The sequence below is a fragment of the Rhinoderma darwinii genome (assembly GCF_050947455.1).
Source record: "Rhinoderma darwinii isolate aRhiDar2 chromosome 2 unlocalized genomic scaffold, aRhiDar2.hap1 SUPER_2_unloc_7, whole genome shotgun sequence".
Lineage (NCBI taxonomy): Eukaryota > Metazoa > Chordata > Amphibia > Anura > Rhinodermatidae > Rhinoderma > Rhinoderma darwinii.
Window position 1 is genome coordinate 435,879 of NW_027461731.1, and position 17,250 is coordinate 453,128.

Below are 17,250 nucleotides of genomic sequence, written 5' to 3' on the forward strand. Positions count from 1 at the left end.
CACAGGACGTATTTTTAAACTCTGGGGTGAAGCAGGGGTGTCCCTTGTCCCCACTGCTTTTTATATGTGCATTGGAGCCTCTGTTATGCGCAATTCGCCGCGATAAGTGTATCCGTGGAGTCCCCCTGCCCGGGGGAGGCGGCGTAGAGGCCAAAGCAGTGGGGTACATGGATGATGTGGCGGTTTTATGTAGGGACGCCCTGTCGCTTCAGAGAACCCTTAGGCAAATCGAGTTTTATTGCTGTGCTTCCGGTTTTAAAGTAAACTTCAGCAAGAGTCATATTTTAAACATAGGAAGCATGGCTCTTAGAGATATACCGGTTCCTGTGTCTGATAATATTAAAATTTTAGGTGTCTCCTTCAGTGGGTACGACAATGGTTTTATCAGTTGGGACATGGTGGCGCAGAAGGTAAATCAAAAAATATGCATGTGGAACATGAGGAAGCTTACCATGGAGGGAAAAATTTTAATAATTAAAATGATAATTTTACCTTTGCTTTTATACTTAAGCATGGTTTTCCCTCCTCCCACGGTTTTATTAAGAAAAATTACTAAAGCTTGTTTTACCTTCTTTTGGAGTTCCAGAATGGAGAAACTTAAACGTGAGACGGTAATGAAAATCAAACCAAAGGGTGGCAAAGACTTTCCAGATTTTAATAGGTTTCTTTTAATCAAGTACTTTTGTTTCTGTCTTAATTCTCTTTTTAAACAACATCATTGGTCTTATTTTCTACGTTTTAATACTGGGTTTTTTATGCGAAGGATGGGGTGGTTTGAAATTGTTTTAACCTCACCTTATGCTTTTAATCTACCAGCAAATTACGTGATTTTAGAGAAAATAGTGGCCTTGTTTAATTTTAAAGGGAAAAATTTTAATGACATGATAAACAGTAAGAAACTTATAAAAGACATAAGAGGAAATGAAGTCGTCACTAATATTGAAAATTTTAATAATCAACGCTGTGCTTTTATCTTCAAAATGGTTAACGTGTTTTATCTTTTTAATACACAGATGGACCTGGCCTGGAGCTGCGTTCATCAATGTCTTCCATGCCGGGCATTCCAATTCAGGAGAGGATTCGCGAGGTCTGCCATCTGTCCGAGGGAAGGCTGCCAGGCTGAGGAGACCGTGCGTCATATTTTTTGGACTTGCGATTTTACTAAACATATTTGGATAAAGATATTCCCTCTAATGAAGAAGATGGCAGACCTAAAGGACTTGACTTACGAAATGATTTTATATGGACTCTTTGGATGCCCAACCGCGAACCAAAAGACTATTGCATGGAAGACGATGAACTGCGTAAAAGAAGCTCTGTGGAAGGCCAGGAACATCCTGATTTTTAAGCACGATGTTTTATCTGTTGACGATGTTTTAGGTCTTTGTTTTAGCGAGATGTACATTTATTATTTATTAGATAAAAAAAGAAATGCCACCCTTTCAAATAAATGGTTTGTAAAAGAATGGAACTCCAATATATAAGAATTTGCCACCATGTCCCCTTTTATGTATTTTTATGTAAATTGATTTTATTACTGTAATTCATTGTAAAAAGCTGTAATTCATTGTAAATATTTTTTGAATTTTAAGTAATAAATCATTGACACCCCCGCGAGGGGGTAGCCAACTTAAAAAAAAATCTGTTCTTATCAGTTTAATATCTGATACGTCCCCTATCTGGGGACCATATATTAAATGGATTTTTAGAACAGGGAGATGGAAATAGAGCTTGCTCTGTCCACTCCACGCATTGACCTGGTATTGCAGTATTTCCAGGACCGGTGCACCCTTTCCTTATGTGTTTACTAAAATCAGATTCCAAAAGTGCTTTTTGTGTTTGCCATTGTTTTTGTCTTTCGGATGGGATCTCCCCTTTTAATCCCATTATTTCAACACCTGTTGGACAATGCATTTGTACAGTCATGTGTGATAGTGAGATAATTTATTAAATTCAATTAATTAATACATTGCCACCTCTTGTTTTGTGTCGTCTGTGTTTCTGAGTTTCCGGCATTTCACATTGGAACAGCTCATTCACCTTCCTTGTCTTCTCTCCGCCCTCCCTCCTAGGTAGGTTAAAGAGCTGCACCTGAGCCAGCCACTGATTGATGCAGCACCATAGTCAAATAGTGGAGTGGAGTAGGGGAACAGCAAACAGCCATTAAAGCAGCCAGCCCGCCCGCCCGCCCGTCACAATGGACCTACCTGTGTACACTAGATGGATGTGATGGAATGTACTGTGGTCCCTACATTTCAAGAAGAAGTAAGAATTGCAGTTGCAACAAACCCTTGCTTGCCTACAAAGAGAGCAGCAATTTGGATTTGTTACTATGTTACCTGGAAGAATAACAAACTGTGCAAGGATGGAGGTTGTAGGAGCAAGGAGAACAAGTTGTCTGTAAAGTTGGTGGATGCCTATTTTCCATTTTGCAGTCCCTTGTCTCCCTCTTGTGTCCTCCTGGAGGCAACTAGCTGTGCAAAAAAAAGACAGCCTGGGGGCCGGCTGTTGCAGTGTTGCCCTCTCAGGCAACACTGAGTGACTGACTGAGCCGCACCGTCTTATATAAAGTTCAGACGGAACTTTGCACGTGTCATAGTGGAGACCTCAGGAGCCAGAGCCAGCTTTCTGACATCATAATGGGGCCTCAGAGATAAAAGCCTGGGCCCAGGCAGTGTTGGTCAGTGCTGCTCAGCAGGCAGCACTGGACTGGATTAAAGCTGATACAAGGTGTGAAAGGAGAAGGGGTGGCAGTGGGCATGCACTTACTGCTGCTGCTGCTGCCAGTGTTTGCACGGCAGGAGGGCATTTGGGCGTTGCCAGGAAGGCGTTTTTATGTCGATTCCTCCTCTTTCAGCACTGCATTGTGGTGCAAGCAAAAGAAGCAAATCCTGTCTTGCTTCCTCTCCGGCCTTTATTCACCTCCCGCTTAGTAGCTGTGAGTGTGTGTGAGCCTGCAGGGCCCCATGGAATTGCCTAGGAGTAGGCTGAATCGCTGCAAGGGGTGAACAGCAGTATTGGGCAGGCTCGGTCAACGCGCGGCACGTTCGGGTTATCGCTTCTCGGCCTTTTGGCTCAGATCAGGTTTATTGCCTGGTCTGGGCCGGGGGTTCGGTCTTTCGTGGAGTCCTATCCGACGTTTTTGGGAGCGATCATCGTGCCGTTGGGCATTCCATTTCAAGATGGCAGCTGTGCGTAACACTATCCGTTTCGTGGTGAATGAGCAGAGGAGAGACGAAGTTGATACTGGACATATCATTGAGAACATCCTTCTGGACCTGGCTGGAGTTAAGTTGGTAGAGGTATTCTGTATCCAAGCTTTCAGCAATATTGCTACATATGATGTATCCTTTTTTGAGGCCGCCTACTGTTTAAACGTTTTTCAGTTGCTAAAGGAAAAACACATGCATGAGGCATTAACATCCATTGAAGTGCAACCTCTTTTTTCTACAGTGGAGAAATGTATAACAATTCATATGTATAACCCATTTTTGGATAGAAGGCTGGTCAGGGCCTTTTTAGCTCATTACTGTACCCATGTTAGAGGTGGTGTGGAGCAGAAGAACCTATGGGGAGTCTTTAATGGTGATATCAAGTACTGGGTCAGGCTGAAACCTGACTCCAGCTGTATTGGAGGAGTGATGAATCCTCCTGCTAATTTTTCCATTGGTGGGAATAAGGGATATCTGTACTACCAAGATATGCCATGCTTTTGTAGATCATGTTTTTCCTACGGGCATACCAAAGATGCATGCAAAGGCAAAGTTTGCAGAAATTGCAAGGAAACAGGACATGAGGCTAGTGCATGTATTTCCCCATCCAGGTGTGATATTTGTGGTTTGCCTGGTCATACCTGTAGGAAATGTCCAAAGGTGTTTCCTTTCTTAGGACAAGAGAGAAGAACATGGGGCAGACAGGTGAGAACAACAAGTTCCCTTGCTGCCTCTTCTGAGGTAATTTCAGAGCCAGCTGGCAATGTTTCTGTGGCTGCTTCTCAGGACCCTGGGAAAGCTGGATTAGGAGAGGTTCTAACCTCACATACTGACAGCATGGAGTTGGGTGTGGTCCCTCCTGCAGAGCCAACTGTTGATGAGACACCTGGGGTTATACCTATGGAAGGTAAAGACACAGCGCCACCTAGTGGGTGTGCATACCCTGATAACGGTGCAAGTATGCAAATTTTGTCCTTTTCTAGCCCAGAGTCAAAAATGGACGATTCAGCAAAAGTGGAGTGGTCAATATCGGAGGAGGACGAGAAGGAGGCCAGGATGCCTAGTGCCACTAGTGCGGAAATCTTCCATAAAGTTGTCTCAAAAAGGGGGAAGTCTGGAAAGGCGGTGAAGAGACTTAAGATAGGCTTATTGGAAGATTCTGCTCATGCAAATCCTTTTTCTTTGCTGGATAGTGACTCCAGTTCTAGCCCTAAGTCATCTGAGGTGGCCTCAGAAGTACCCAGCTCTCCTGGGGAAGGTTTCCTCAGTGAAGTCAATGTGGCAAATTTGGAAAGAGCGATGTATTTCCCTGGGACGTGATATGTTCTGGTTTTTTCCATTGCACTAACAATACTATGCCCGCATGTCTTTGAGATTAAAAATTGTCTCACAAAATGTACGGGTGTTCTCCTCTGCTCACAAGCGTGCTGCAGTCCTGGACTTTTTGGCCTCTAAGGGCAGTGACATTGTTTGCGTACAAGAATGTGGTTTGTCAAAAATGCCTAGGAAAGAAGAATGGAAGTTTGGGGAAGCAATTTGGTCTTTTTCTTCCACAAATAGGAATGATGGAATTGGTATTCTTTTTAAAAATAATGAGTTTGTCATCAAACAGACTCAAATTATACAGGAAGGAAGATGTGTCTGTGTGTTACTATCCTATAAGGGGTGGCAGTTTAGGCTTATCAATATCTATGGCCATGCTGTGAAAACTGATAGGTTGGCACTTTTTGATTCTTTAAAATTTTTTCTTCATGGTAAAGTTCCTGTAATTATTGTTGGTGACATTAACTGTATCCTGGAGAAGCAGGCCCGAGCTGGGTCCACAGAGTCTAATGTGGATGTCACTGGAGTTTTGTGGAATAAAATTTTGCAGGACTTTGCTTTGCAGGACGCTGTCACCAGGAAACCAGGTCCATTTACTTACCATGCCGATGACGGAAGAACAGATTCTCGTCTGGACTTTTTCTTTTTTTCTATTTCAGCAATGAAATGTGTAGATTATGCGCAGGAGAGAGTGTGGTTTTCAGATCACGAGTGTTTGTTGGGGGTTTTTGTTATAAATAATTTCTTTTATGGTAGAGGGGTATGGAAGATGAATGTTAGTTTTCTGAGTGATGAAAGGGTGAAAACTAGGTTTGGGAAAAAATATGGGTTTTGGGTTAGGAAGAAAAGTTCTTTCTCTAATGTGTGTGAATGGTGGGTATGGGTGAAAAAAAAGATTGGTGGTTTCTTTAGACAGATAGGGTATAGAAGAGCGAGAAGGAAAAGATTAGAATATTCACGCTTTAATATGCGGATGACGTTCCTTCAACAATGTAAAAATTTGGGTATGGATGTAAGACACGATTTGGAAAAAACAAAAAAAGATATTAAGGAGTGGTTCCGAGAGAAAGGGAAAGAAATAATATTTAGATCTAAGGTGGAGGTTAGAGATAATCACGAGAAGTGCACTAGATTTTTCTTTAAAAAAATGTGTGGTGGGAAAAGTGGAATGAATGTGTTATTGGATAAGGATGATAAAGAGGTGTTTGGTAAGGATGTGATTGATGTGGTGTCTGATTTTTATAAACAACTGTATGATTTGAAGAAGTGTGATCTGGGTGATGATGAGGAGTTTTTGGATATTGTGGGTAATTTTGTTCCTGAAAGTGAATATGAGTCTTTGCTTGGTGAGATTATGGATGGTGAAGTAAAGGATGTGGTGGGAAGTATGGCTAAAAATAAGTCTCCAGGGATCGATGGAATACCAGCTGAGTTCTATGGGAAATATTGGGATATAATTGGGAAGGATGTTATAGATGTTATGAGAGTGTTGTTTTCTGGGATGAATATGTGTGATGTGATGAAGAAGGGTATGGTAGTTTTGTTGCATAAAAAAGGAGATAAGAGACGGTTAGAAAACTGGCGACCAATTACTTTGCTTAATACGGATTATAAAATTTTTGCCAAGCTGATTGCGAATCGTATGAGGAATGTTATTGGGTGTGTGATTGATGAGGATCAGGTATGTGCGGTACCGAAAAGGAAATTGCATGAGAATGTGGCGTTGGTGCGGGACATGCTTGAGGATTGTAAGGGTCGGAATAAGAAGGTGATTGTGTGTGCGTTAGATTTTGAGAAAGCGTTTGATCGTGTGGCGCATGTGTTTTTGTTCAAAGTGTTAGAGAGAATGGGTTTTCCGGTTCAGTTTGTGAGTTTGTTGAAGAAATTATACGCGAATGCAAAGAGTTGTGTGCAGGTGAATGGGTTTTTTTCAGAATCATTTAGTATTATGTCTGGTGTGCGACAGGGTTGTCCGTTGTCTCCCATCCTTTTTATTTGTGCGATTGAACCATTGTTGCAAATGATTAGAAATGATAAGGTTGTGAAAGGTTTGGTGGTGCCCGGGTGTGATGGAAAGCGTGTGAAAGCTTTGGGATATATGGATGATATTTGTGTATTGTGTGATTCAGTGTATGATATGTCCAGAGTGAAGTTGATTGTAAATATGTTTTGTATTGCGTCTGCTTTTAAAATAAATTGGGGTAAGAGCAAATTTAAATTTTTCTTCAGTAATGAACGGGTGAGTGATCCTGATATGGAACAGGTGAATGGTGTGAAAATTTTGGGTATTGTGTTTGATGATGAGTTGAAAGGGAGAGAAAGTTGGGATGAGTTAGGTGGTAGGATTGTGAGAAAGTTGGAAATGTGGAGAATGAGGGATCTTTCTTTTTCGGGGAAGGTTTTAATTGTCAAAAGCATTATTCTACCTATGATTTTATATGTTGCTTTGGTTTTTCCTCCTGCTGTTGCTATGTTAAAAAAAGTGAATAGAGTTTTGTTCCTTTTTTTATGGGGGAGCGGGATTGAGAAGGCAAGGAGAGAAATTCTAATGAAAAGCAGACGTAATGGAGGCTTGGATTTCCCAAATTTGGAGATTTTTATTGGAATTAATTGTGTACGTTTTTTTGTTGAGCTTTTATTTAAAGAATCCAAGGCTTCTAGAATGTCGAAGTATTTAGCTGGAACGGTGATTCAGCGTTTAAGGTGGGAAAAACGGAATTTATGTAAACCAATTGCTTTTCAGTGCACAGGGTGGTATTTGTATGTAGAAAAATTTATCAAAAAATTCCAGCTAGAGGATGTAAGAATGGAGAGATTTCTGAGTGAAAAGAATGTTGTGAGAAGTATGTGTATGAATAATGTGATGTGTTCTGTAAATGGTTTGAATTCGAAGGAGTCTAAGTCTGTGTGGAAGAAGATTGTTACGTATGATGTGTCAAATAAGCAGAAAGATTTGTTATGGATGTCGGTACATGGAGTGTTGCCTGTAAGGAGTGTTCAGAAAAGAAGAGGTTTGGTTGCATCTGAAAGGTGTCCGAGAGAAGGTTGTGGGGATGATGAGGATGTGAGTCATGTGTTTTGGTCGTGTAAGCATGCAAAGGATGTTTGGAAAAAGTTGAGTGGGTTGTGTGAAGAATTGACTGGTTTGAAGGTTTTGACGTATGAAATTGTCTTGTTTGGTTTGTGTAGTTTGGGTAGTGAAAAGGATAGAGTGTTGTGGATTTTTCTGACTTGTGTGAAAGAAGTATTGTGGAATACGAGGAATTTGAATGTGTATAAAAGAGAAGTATTTGAGATGGAGGATGTGGTTAGTATGGTATTGGCTAAATTGTATTTTTATTATAAATGGGATCTAGAAAGAGGTATGGATGCGGAAGGGATATGGCGAATGTTGAAATGGAGGTATTTAGTTTGAGGAATTTGTTTGATTTATCTTGTATTTGATGGAAAAATAAAATAATGAACCAGAGTGATGAGATTTTTTGAAAAATAGAGAGGTGGTTTGAACAACTACAGTTCTCGGTTTTATTCAAAAAAACCTGAATGGTTTAATAAAAAAAAAAAAAAAAAAAAAAAAAAAAAAAAAAAAAAAAAAAAAAATCTGTTCTTATCAGTTTAATATCTGATACGTCCCCTATCTGGGGACCATATATTAAATAGATTTTTAGAACAGGGAGATGGAAATAGAGCTTGCTCTGTCCACTCCACGCATTGACCTGGTATTGCAGTATTTCCAGGACCGGTGCACCCTTTCCTTATGTGTTTACTAAAATCAGATTCCAAAAGTGCTTTTTGTGTTTGCCATTGTTTTTGTCTTTCGGATGGGATCTCCCCTTTTAATCCCATTATTTCAACACCTGTTGGACAATGCATTTGTACAGTCATGTGTGATAATGAGCTAATTTATTAAATGCAATTAATTAATACATTGCCACCTCTTGTTTTGTGTCGTCTGTGTTTCTGGCATTTCACATTGGAACAGCTCATTCACCTTCCTTGTCTTCTCTCCGCCCTCCCTCCTAGGTAGGTTAAAGAGCTGCACCTGAGCCAGCCACTGATTGATGCAGCACCATAGTCAAATAGTGGAGTGGAGTAGGGGAACAGCAAACAGCCATTAAAGCAGCCAGCCCGCCCGCCCGCCCGTCACAATGGACCTACCTGTGTACACTAGATGGATGTGATGGAATGTACTGTGGTCCCTACATTTCAAGAAGAAGTAAGAATTGCAGTTGCAACAAACCCTTGCTTGCCTACAAAGAGAGCAGCAATTTGGATTTGTTACTATGTTACCTGGAAGAATAACAAACTGTGCAAGGATGGAGGTTGTAGGAGCAAGGAGAACAAGTTGTCTGTAAAGTTGGTGGATGCCTATTTTCCATTTTGCAGTCCCTCGTCTCCCTCTTGTGGCCTCCTGGAGGCAACTAGCTGTGCAAAAAAAAGACAGCCTGGGGGCCGGCTGTTGCAGTGTTGCCCTCTCAGGCAACACTGAGTGACTGACTGAGCCGCACCGTCTTATATAAAGTTCAGACGGAACTTTGCACGTGTCATAGTGGAGACCTCAGGAGCCAGAGCCAGCTTTCTGACATCATAATGGGGCCTCAGAGATAAAAGCCTGGGCCCAGGCAGTGTTGGTCAGTGCTGCTCAGCAGGCAGCACTGGACTGGATTAAAGCTGATACAAGGTGTGAAAGGAGAAGGGGTGGCAGTGGGCATGCACTTACTGCTGCTGCTGCTGCTGCTGCCAGTGTTTGCACGGCAGGAGGGCATTTGGGCGTTGCCAGGAAGGCGTTTTTATGTCGATTCCTCCTCTTTCAGCACTGCATTGTGGTGCAAGCAAAAGAAGCAAATCCTGTCTTGCTTCCTCTCCGGCCTTTATTCACCTCCCGCTTAGTAGCTGTGAGTGTGTGTGAGCCTGCAGGGCCCCATGGAATTGCCTAGGAGTAGGCTGAATCGCTGCAAGGGGTGAACAGCAGTATTGGGCAGGCTCGGTCAACGCGCGGCCCGTTCGGGTTATCGCTTCTCGGCCTTTTGGCTAAGACCAAGTGTATTTATACAGGAGGTTTTTAGTCAGAAGGTGCTCAGGTACCCTCTCTCTCGGCCTCGGGGGATCGTCCAGGTTCGCCTGGACTTCACCCCCGTGCTGCTATTTGGGAGAGAGGCTTAGTCCTGAGCAACGAGTTGCGATCCCCCCCCAGCCCTTTGGTGTGTCTCCTTGAACCCAAAGGGCGCAGCGCAAGCTGTGCGGTACCGACCTGGCCACGCAAATGGCAGGCGGACCTGATGCGGTGCCGGTATACGCCCGGTTGCGGAATACTGCAAGATTTATCTTGGCAGAGGGTGGAGGCGGTCCTCGTGGTCTCAAGTTCCTTGTCCACGATATTTTGGAAAAGCGGTTGGCGGTCCACAAGAACGAGATTTTGGCGATCCAGGACTACCCAAGGCGTGGAGTGTACGACGTGACTTTTATGGGAGAAGGAATCCTCCGTGATGCCATGGGAAAAGCTGAGAGGCAACAAGGTGAACTCATGGCCTTGGGAGTCCAGGTAATTGAACACGCTTTTGAAGTAACCAAACTCGTAGTGATTAAAATGTATTCCCCATACGTGAAAGATCAGGAAGTGGCGGCGTTTCTTGCTGCATACTTTAAGAACGTTAAGCTGCTGGGGAGAGTTATGAACGAGTGCGGTGTGTGGACCGTCAAATGGAAATTTATTGTTACGCTAATAAAGGACCCCTCCACCCAAGAAACGAAGCTACCACCTGCTCGTTTTAAACTTGGGAATGTGAATGGCGACCTCTATTTCTCAGGAATGCCAAACTTCTGCAGGGCCTGCGGTACCTATGGACATACCAGTTTTAACTGCGATGTCACCTGCAGGAACTGTGGAAGTAAACAACACACAATGAGAGAATGTACAGAAGAGAAAAAATGCAATTTTTGTCAAAAAACTGGTCATCTTTATTATGCTTGTCCACATAGGTACCGAGGCGAAGAAGATGAGCAACCCGAGGTGCCCCCACGTGCTCCACCAGCAGAGCAGTCCCGTCCTCAAGGAGGAGAACAAGCTGTTGCGGCGAAAGAGCAGAGAGGTACCTGGGCTTCAAGAGTACGGCTAGCCGAAGCCAAAACAGGTGCCTCTCAGCCAGCGACCTCAGGGGATAAAAATGAGCCCAGCGCCAAGGAAAAACGGCAGGCCAAGAGGAAGGCAGAAAAGGAGCAGGCCATCGATGAACCTGTGGCATCCCAGACGGCTGGTTGCTCAGGCGGTGCCGGGCCTGCTCCTAATCCTGGGTCTCTAGAGACCGACTCGGAAGGAGAAGACTGGGTACAGGTGGGTCCCCGTAAAAAGGGGAAGCAAGAACGTGCCAGTAGGAGGGAGACAGGGGAGGAGCAGATGGATACGTCCGTGCGGAAAGATGTGGCTCCTCCTGGGACCCCCTCCTCGCCTGCACTGGTGAGGAGGACGGGCACTGCTCCCTCCGTATTATCGGACACCCCGCCATGCGCACAACCTCCCCCTCTAGACCGGCCTTCACGGGCCCAGGGGGGAGAGGCGGGGCCCTTGGGGGACCCACCAGACATGGACCCAGTCGGTCAACCGAGAGAGACCCAGGTGAGGCTGTGCGAGTCTGGGCTCCCCGTGTACGAGGTGAGTGTTGCTGGCTCAGCTCTCAGCGACAGTAGTTCTTCTCCTGCCTCGTCCCTCTTTTCAGTTGAGTCGGATGAGGGCGGGGCCATGAGTTCAAGTGAGGTTTCGGGTATTGCTGGTGGAGGAGCAATCTGATTTTAAGTACGCCTATTATTTATTATTTTAAAATCAGAATTTTGCTTTTACTCTCCACGATGTCTGAGCTCATGGGAATCTCCCTCAACGTGAGGGGCGCCAAGTCAAAAGTGAGAAGGGTTGCTCTCTTCAATTTTTTATCTTGCCTGGCAGCCTCTGTATTTTTCCTGCAGGAGTGCGGCATTCCCCATACAATGAGATATGAAAATTACAAAAAGGATTGGAAGTATGGTCCATCCGTCTGGTCTGGATCCAACGAGTCCAGATCAGCAGGGGTCGCCATTCTTTTTAAGGGAAACGTTTTAATTGATTTTATTCAAGAAATCTTACCAGGACGTATTTTAATGGTTAAAGCTTTTATTGATGGTGTAAAGTGGCAGTTTTTAAATTTTTACGGATCACCAGAAAAGAACGAAAGAGCGAGGATGCTGGAGATTTTACCGCTTTTTATCAACACATCTGAGCCTTTTATCCTCGCAGGTGATTTTAATTGTATCCTGAGAGGAGAACGCCGGCTTACCAACAGTACGAGTAGGAACTATGACAAGACCTCTGGACTGCTCAAGGATATCGTGACTGATTTTAAATTAAAAGACATATACAAAGAATGTAACAGGAGCAGTCCAGAGGAAGCCGGCGTTACCTGGAGCAACGCCACCTGTAGCTCCAGGATTGATTTTATCTTTTGTTCTGAAAATTTACTGCCTTTTAATTGTGAAGTTTTAACCAATGTGTTTTCAGATCACAGGCTTTTATCTTTTAAAGTAAAGCATGATCTTAATAATATTGTATGTAAAAAGTCCTGGAAGATGAATGTTTCCCTTTTAGACGATCCACAGGTTTTAGCAGAATTTATTGAATTTTACCAAGAAAGCAGGCGGGTAAGAGACACACGTACTCCCATCAGTGCATGGTGGGAGAAAATGAAAAAGAAAATAAAAGATTTTTTTATTAAGAAAAGCGTGGCGAAAGCCAAAGAGAAATACGCTTTTTTTAAAATTCTCAATACCCGTCTGCAGACCCTGTACAAAATGCAAGATCATGACATAGACGTTAAAGATGACATCACCAATTTGAAAAAGGAGATAGCCCAGTGCCTGGAGCAGAAAGGTAAAGAGATTATATTCCGTTCAAAAATACAACATGTGGAGGAGAACGAGACCTGCTCCAGGTACTTTTTTAAGAAAATAAATAACAAAAAGGCAATTATCAAAAATATAGAAGGGGTGTCAGATGTACAGGGTCTTTTAAGTAAAGTTCATGAGTTTTACACTGACCTTTTTAATGTTAAGACTGTGGATCATAATTTTATGCGTGACTCACTGAAGGAGATTACTACTGTTTTAGACCCTGTCTCCCAGAATTTTTTATTACAGGAGCTGACGGAGCAGGAGGTTTTAGAAACTGTTAAGAGTTTTAAAACAGGGAAAGTTCCCGGACCGGACGGTATACCCAGTGAGTTTTATGTAAAATTTTATGACATTTTAAAAGAGGATCTTTTTAACCTTTTTTCTGATGTTTTTAATTCCAAGATGCTGCCTAAGTCCTGGCGGAAGGGTGAGGTCTCCCTGCTGTATAAGACGGGTGACATCGCAGTTTTAAAGAATTGGAGACCAATAACCCTTCTAAATAGCGACTATAAAATTATGGCTAAAATATGTGCAAATAGATTAAAAGCCATAATACCCCACATTATACACTCTGACCAGGTGTGTGGGGTGCCAGGCCGCAGCATCTGGGATAATTTAAACCTAATAAAAGACGTGATTGAGGACACGAGGTCTAGAAAAGTTAAATTAGCCATTTTTTCTATAGACTTTGAGAAGGCGTTCGACCGTGTCTCTCATTTTTATCTTTTTAAGGTTTTAGAACGTATGGGTATACCTGAAGGATTTTTATTATCTATTAAAGCCTTTTACAGAGAATGCACCAGCAAAATTTTAGTGAATGGTTTTAAGACACAGGACGTATTTTTAAACTCTGGGGTGAAGCAGGGGTGTCCCTTGTCCCCACTGCTTTTTATATGTGCATTGGAGCCTCTGTTATGCGCAATTCGCCGCGATAAGTGTATCCGTGGAGTCCCCCTGCCCGGGGGAGGCGGCGTAGAGGCCAAAGCAGTGGGGTACATGGATGATGTGGCGGTTTTATGTAGGGACGCCCTGTCGCTTCAGAGAACCCTTAGGCAAATCGAGTTTTATTGCTGTGCTTCCGGTTTTAAAGTAAACTTCAGCAAGAGTCATATTTTAAACATAGGAAGCATGGCTCTTAGAGATATACCGGTTCCTGTGTCTGATAATATTAAAATTTTAGGTGTCTCCTTCAGTGGGTACGACAATGGTTTTATCAGTTGGGACATGGTGGCGCAGAAGGTAAATCAAAAAATATGCATGTGGAACATGAGGAAGCTTACCATGGGAGGAAAAATTTTAATAATTAAAATGATAATTTTACCTTTGCTTTTATACTTAAGCATGGTTTTCCCTCCTCCCACGGTTTTATTAAGAAAAATTACTAAAGCTTGTTTTACCTTCTTTTGGAGTTCCAGAATGGAGAAACTTAAACGTGAGACGGTAATGAAAATCAAACCAAAGGGTGGCAAAGACTTTCCAGATTTTAATAGGTTTCTTTTAATCAAGTACTTTTGTTTCTGTCTTAATTCTCTTTTTAAACAACATCATTGGTCTTATTTTCTACGTTTTAATACTGGGTTTTTTATGCGAAGGATGGGGTGGTTTGAAATTGTTTTAACCTCACCTTATGCTTTTAATCTACCAGCAAATTACGTGATTTTAGAGAAAATAGTGGCCTTGTTTAATTTTAAAGGGAAAAATTTTAATGACATGATAAACAGTAAGAAACTTATAAAAGACATAAGAGGAAATGAAGTCGTCACTAATATTGAAAATTTTAATAATGAACGCTGTGCTTTTATCTTCAAAATGGTTAATGTGTTTTATCTTTTTAATACACAGATGGACCTGGCCTGGAGCTGCGTTCATCAATGTCTTCCATGCCGGGCATTCCAATTCAGGAGAGGATTCGCGAGGTCTGCCATCTGTCCGAGGGAAGGCTGCCAGGCTGAGGAGACCGTGCGTCATATTTTTTGGACTTGCGATTTTACTAAACATATTTGGATAAAGATATTCCCTCTAATGAAGAAGATGGCAGACCTAAAGGACTTGACTTACGAAATGATTTTATATGGACTCTTTGGATGCCCAACCGCGAACCAAAAGACTATTGCATGGAAGACGATGAACTGCGTAAAAGAAGCTCTGTGGAAGGCCAGGAACATCCTGATTTTTAAGCACGATGTTTTATCTGTTGACGATGTTTTAGGTCTTTGTTTTAGCGAGATGTACATTTATTATTTATTAGATAAAAAAAGAAATGCCACCCTTTCAAATAAATGGTTTGTAAAAGAATGGAACTCCAATATATAAGAATTTGCCACCATGTCCCCTTTTATGTGTTTTTATGTAAATTGATTTTATTACTGTAATTCATTGTAAAAAGCTGTAATTCATTGTAAATATTTTTTGAATTTTAAGTAATAAATCATTGACACCCCCGCGAGGGGGTAGCCAACTTAAAAAAAAAATCTGTTCTTATCAGTTTAATATCTGATACGTCCCCTATCTGGGGACCATATATTAAATGGATTTTTAGAACAGGGAGATGGAAATAGAGCTTGCTCTGTCCACTCCACGCATTGACCTGGTATTGCAGTATTTCCAGGACCGGCGCACCCTTTCCTTATGTGTTTACTAAAATCAGATTCCAAAAGTGCTTTTTGTGTTTGCCATTGTTTTTGTCTTTCGGATGGGATCTCCCCTTTTAATCCCATTATTTCAACACCTCTTGGACAATGCATTTGTACAGTCATGTGTGATAATGAGCTAATTTATTAAATGCAATTAATTAATACATTGCCACCTCTTGTTTTGTGTCGTCTGTGTTTCTGTGTTTCCGGCATTTCACATTGGAACAGCTCATTCACCTTCCTTGTCTTCTCTCCGCCCTCCCTCCTAGGTAGGTTAAAGAGCTGCACCTGAGCCAGCCACTAATTGATGCAGCACCATAGTCAAATAGTGGAGTGGAGTAGGGGAACAGCAAACAGCCATTAAAGCAGCCAGCCCGCCCGCCCGCCCGTCACAATGGACCTACCTGTGTACACTAGATGGATGTGATGGAATGTACTGTGGTCCCTACATTTCAAGAAGAAGTAAGAATTGCAGTTGCAACAAACCCTTGCTTGCCTACAAAGAGAGCAGCAATTTGGATTTGTTACTATGTTACCTGGAAGAATAACAAACTGTGCAAGGATGGAGGTTGTAGGAGCAAGGAGAACAAGTTGTCTGTAAAGTTGGTGGATGCCTATTTTCCATTTTGCAGTCCCTTGTCTCCCTCTTGTGGCCTCCTGGAGGCAACTAGATGTGCAAAAAAAAGACAACCTGGGGGCCGGCTGTTGCAGTGTTGCCCTCTCAGGCAACACTGAGTGACTGACTGAGCCGCACCGTCTTATATAAAGTTCAGACGGAACTTTGCACGTGTCATAGTGGAGACCTCAGGAGCCAGAGCCAGCTTTCTGACATCATAATGGGGCCTCAGAGATAAAAGCCTGGGCCCAGGCAGTGTTGGTCAGTGCTGCTCAGCAGGCAGCACTGGACTGGATTAAAGCTGATACAAGGTGTGAAAGGAGAAGGGGTGGCAGTGGCCATGCACTTACTGCTGCTGCTGCTGCTGCTGCTGCCAGTGTTTGCACGGCAGGAGGGCATTTGGGCGTTGCCAGGAAGGCGTTTTTATGTCGATTCCTCCTCTTTCAGCACTGCATTGTGGTGCAAGCAAAAGAAGCAAATCCTGTCTTGCTTCCTCTCCGGCCTTTATTCACCTCCCGCTTAGTAGCTGTGAGTGTGTGTGAGCCTGCAGGGCCCCATGGAATTGCCTAGGAGTAGGCTGAATCGCTGCAAGGGGTGAACAGCAGTATTGGGCAGGCTCGGTCAACGCGCGGCCCGTTCGGGTTATCGCTTCTCGGCCTTTTGGCTCAGATCAGAGTTTATTGCTCTGGTCTGGGTTGGGGGTGCGAGTGTTCCTGTGGTAGCAGGAGACCTTTTGAGTGGCGATCCTCCTATGGTCCTGGACCGATAGGCTGAAAGATGGCAGGTATGGAATTTTCCTCAGGTATCCAGAAGACAGTCCGGCTGAAGGTGGAGATCTCAGACAGCGTGAAGAACAGCATCTCATATGTTGGACACGAAATTGTGGAGAAGATGGCTGGTATTTCCCTGGAAGATGATGTTTTTTGTATTCAAGAATCAAAGAAACAAGGTATCTATGACATTTCCTTTTATGTGGATGGGACCTGCCTGCTTTTCTATGAATGCCTGAAGACTAATGCAGCAAACCAGGTACTGAGGAATGTCACATTTGTTCCGTTGTTTGAACTAGAGGAAAAAACTGTCTTTATCCATGTGTTTAACCCTTTCACGGATGTTAATATCCTAAAGAACTTTCTTGGACAATATTGTTTGAGTGTGAAAGGAGGGGTAAGGCAGAAAAGTATCCTTAACATATTTAATGGAACATACAAATTCTGGGTAAAGCTAAGACCTGATGAAGGCTGTATTGGGGGAGTGAGACACCCACCTGCCAATTTTTCTGTGGCTGGAAACAGAGGCTACCTGTATTACCAAGGACAGCCATCCTTTTGCAGGAACTGTTTTAAATTTGGCCATTTAAAGGAGGATTGCCCAGGGGTTAAACTGTGCAGGAACTGTAAAAATCCTGGACATGAGGCTGGGGCGTGTCCACAGCCTAGAGCCTGTGATTTATGTGGATTGACTGGACATATGTACAGAGACTGTCCTGAAGTGGTAAAGAGGAGGGAAGAAAGGAAGAAGCAGGAGGAGGCTAGGAAGCAAAGGAATCAAA

At 43.0% G+C, this 17,250-nt stretch overlaps 3 pseudogenes; all 3 read left to right on the top strand.

The window, feature by feature from the left end:
- Positions 1-1,573: 1,573 nt before the first annotated feature.
- On the top strand, positions 1,574-1,794 carry LOC142682070 (U2 spliceosomal RNA; annotated as a pseudogene).
- Positions 1,795-8,117: 6,323 nt separating this feature from the next.
- On the top strand, positions 8,118-8,288 carry LOC142682119 (U2 spliceosomal RNA; annotated as a pseudogene).
- A 6,563-nt stretch (positions 8,289-14,851) lies between these two features.
- Positions 14,852-15,073, top strand: LOC142682097 (U2 spliceosomal RNA; annotated as a pseudogene).
- Positions 15,074-17,250: the final 2,177 nt, after the last annotated feature.